Here is a 4062-nt window from a genome sequence, read left to right as displayed (position 1 = left end):
ATATATATTTTTATCCTTTCCATTTTTATTATTATTATATATATATATTTTTTACAGACTTGATTATTGAGAAGAAAAGTCTTTATTATCGAGGTTAAGCATTCAATGCTATCTAGACTTAACACAAGCTCTTCATACAACACAGTAAAGGTTTTACATAGAGAGTTTTAAGCCTCTGTTGTTGTCTGTTGTTGTTATATATATATATATATATATATATATATATATATATATATATATATATATATATATATATATATATATATAATGTGCGTGTGTGTGTGTCTGTGTGTGTGTATGTATGTGTGTGTGTGTGTGTGTGTGTGTGTGTGTGTGTGTGTGTGTGTGTGTGTGTGTGTGTGTGTGTGTGTGTGTGTGTATGTGTGTGTTTGTGTATTTTTTTGTAGCTTTGATGGTTAAAAAGAAAGAAAAAAAGATGTATTGGTCCTTCTGGTAGATTTTTGTCTTGTTGTGGGTTAAAGGACCCTGTATGTAATGTTTAATATATTTTATTAGTAGTAGCAGTAGTAGTTGTAGTAGTTTTTATGATCATTTACTATTCTTATAAATATTATTATCTTTTTTGCGAAAAAAGGTTTTGGTTTATGTTATTCATGTTTTGTCAAATATTTTATTTCCCAAATGAGGCTTTAGGTGAAGAAATAAACGTCATTTTATAGACACTGCTTCCGTCCATATTTATTATACGCCCTCGATTTCACAAATGGATTTTATTATAAATCCCAACTTTATATCAAGTCATAAATCTTGGAGAGATACATTGGGAAAACGATCACTTATTGCCCGCATTTTTTCTCTCTCTTTTCCAAAAACCGTTAAGTGTCAAATTTGAATAACAGACAACAACAGAGGCAAGACTTTTAAAAAATAAAATTAAAAAAAAAACACGAAATAACTGCTCTGTAAGCCGCAGTGCCACTGAAATTTTACGACATTCACCAACAACGAGTTTCAAGAGGAACTAGAACTGCATATACGATCATAAAGAAAGAAAGAAAAAAAAAGAGAGAGAAAGAAAGAGACAGAGAAATATTATCGGTAACTTCTTGGGGGCAAGAGAGATGTATAATTTCCTCAGGGTATTATGAGGGGAAAGAGGTAAAAAGGTAACAGAAGGTGGCCGTTAAGTTAAAAAGTGAATTTAGGTTAAACTAGGATGGTACTGGGTTGGGGGTCGTTGACGGGGAGAGTGCAGGGGAAATGGAGGTGGGGGAGAAGAGGTGGGGGGAAAGTGTAGGGGAAAAGGAGGTAGGGGAGAGTGCAGGGGCAAAAGAGGTGGGAGGAGAATGCAGGGGAAAAGGTGGGGAGAAGAGGTGGGGGGTGAGTGCAGGGGAAATGGAGGTGGGGAAGAAGAAGTGGGGGGAGAGTGCAGGGGAAGAAGAGGTGCAGGGGAAGAGATCGGGGAAAGTGCAGGGGAGGAGGAGATGGGGGAGGGTGTAGGGGGAAAGGAGGTGGGGGAGAGTGCAGGGGAAAAAGTGGGGGAGAAGAGGTGGGGGGGTGAGTGCAGGGGAAAAGGGGGAGAGTGCAGGGGAAGAAGAGGTGGGGGTAGAGTGTAGGGGAAAAGGAGATGGGGGTGAGTGCAGGGGAAGAAGAGGTGCAGGGGAAGAGATCGGGGAAAGTGCGGGGGAGGAGGAGATGGGGGAGGGTGTAGGGGAAAAGGAGGTGGGGGAGAGTGCAGGGGAAGAAGAGGTGGGGGAGAGTGCAGGGGAAGAGATGGGGGAGAGTGCAGGGGAAGAGATGGGGGAGAGTGCAGGGGAAGAAGAGGTGGGGGAGAGTGCAGGGGAAGAGATGGGGGAGAGTGCAGGGGAAGAAGAGGTGGGGGAGAGTGCAGGGGAAGAGATGGGGGAGAGTGCAGGGGAAGAAGAGGTGGGGGAGAGTGCAGGGGAAGAGATGGGGGAGAGTGCAGGGGAAGAAGAGGTAGGGGAGAGTGCAGGGGAGGAGGAAGTGGGGGGAGAGTGCAGGGGAAAAAGTGGGGGAGAAGAGGTGGGGAGTGAGTGCAGGGGAAAAGGGGGAGAGTGCAGGGGAAGAAGAGGTGGGGGTAGAGTGTAGGGGAAAAGGAGATGGGGGTGAGTGCAGGGGAAGAAGAGGTGCAGGGGAAGAGATCGGGGAAAGTGCGGGGGAGGAGGAGATGGGGGAGGGTGTAGGGGAAAAGGAGGTGGGGGAGAGTGCAGGGGAAAAAGTGGGGGAGAAGAGGTGGGGGGGTGAGTGCAGGGGAAAAGGGGGAGAGTGCAGGGGAAGAAGAGGTGGGGGTAGAGTGTAGGGGAAAAGGAGATGGGGGTGAGTGCAGGGGAAGAAGAGGTGCAGGGGAAGAGATCGGGGAAAGTGCGGGGGAGGAGGAGATGGGGGAGGGTGTAGGGGAAAAGGAGGTGGGGGAGAGTGCAGGGGAAGAAGAGGTGGAGGGAGAGTGCAGGGGAAGAAGAGGTGGGGGAGAGTGCAGGGGAAGAGGTGGGGGGGGGGGAGTGCAAGGGAAAAGGAGGTAGGGGAGAGTGTAGTGGGAAAGGTGGGGCAGAGTGCAGGGCAAAAGGGGGAGAGAGGAGGGGAAGAAGGGTGGGGGAGAGTGTAGGGGAAAACGTGGGGGAGAGTGCAGGAGAAGAGGAGGTAGGGGAGATTGCAGGGGAAGAGGAGATGGGAGGGGGAAGTGCAGGACAAGAAGAGGCGGGGAAGAGGAGAGAAGAGGAGAGAAGGGGAGGCCGAGAGAAGAAGGGTTAGAACGGAGGCCGCGGCGGCAGCTCAGTCCTCGACCTCGAACCCCACTCAACATGGCTGCTGTTCAGTGAGGTTGATAGGCCTAGGTTCATCTTTATCCTATTCATCTTCGGAAGACACATCTCCGCACACATGCACGCACACACAGACAAACAGACAGACACACGGACACTCAGACGTATATATATATATGAACACGGATCTATCAACAGTGTTTGTTTTCCTTCTTCTAAACACACTACGGAAGGAAGACGACAGCGGCGAAGGGAGAGCGGAACAGCCGGTGGCGGAGAGCATGGCTGTTCCCACCGCCACCCCTGCGGCACAGTGACCGGCACTGAGCGACACTTTTTTACGGGAAAACACTTAAAAAAACCGAGCTCCCACGCACAGGAGGGGGAGAGAGGGAGAGAGAGAGAGAACACCTCATATATATATTCGTGAACACGTACTTCTGATGAACGAACAGACGCACAGGAGGAGAAACGGGTGAACACCAGAACAAGCACAAGAACCGACTTCTCGTGACCGCTAATTCTACCTCACCGGGAAGAACACCAAACATGAAAACGTCATTATTATCTCGTATCTACACCATTTACACCACCGACACAGTAAGGCTGACTCCTTCAACCGTAATGAACAGAAATACGTATAACATAGTGATATTTACCTATTCTACGAGACCTGTACAAAACTTCGTATTAATATTCAAAATATTCATTTGTATTTGCTGTGACAAAATATTTCTTCACATCCACCGACCATTAAGAGACAGCTGCACGGTACATTTAACCTTAAACTGTAACATGATAACTCTAATATTTCTTTTAAATACATGGGTATTCATCTACAACATATTTATCAGTGAAATAATTCCCCTAAAACGAAAAAAAAAGGAATCGATGTCGATGACCATCCTCTCTGGCCACCTTATTGCGCATCTACACCGCGAAAAAAAAGAAAAAAAAAAAAAAATGACGATCGGGAATGTCCTTGTAAACACGGCCAGCGCGCCAAGTTGCGGGAAGGACAGTTGGTTCCGGGAACTACTCTGTTTTCCCTCGTTTAATTGTCCTTTTTCACTGGCCTCGTGGTCCCCTGGTCGTGTTTGCTTCCCAACGTAAAGGGAAGGACAAGAAGGAGGAGGAGAAGTAGATTTGCGGGATTATATAAGGGCGCAATATTAGTTTGGGATTTTGCGGTGGATGGTCCTCAACGCATCGCGACATTTGTCCCTAAAGATTCTACCACGTAACTAATTTTTAAACATAAATAAAGGCTAACAAAGATGATGCCTTAAATCTTACTTTACATACACGTTATAATACTTCT

The sequence above is a fragment of the Penaeus vannamei genome, chromosome 36 (genome assembly GCF_042767895.1).
Source record: "Penaeus vannamei isolate JL-2024 chromosome 36, ASM4276789v1, whole genome shotgun sequence".
Lineage (NCBI taxonomy): Eukaryota > Metazoa > Arthropoda > Malacostraca > Decapoda > Penaeidae > Penaeus > Penaeus vannamei.
The sequence above is the reverse complement of the archived record's forward strand: the minus strand, read 5'-3'. Positions refer to the sequence as shown.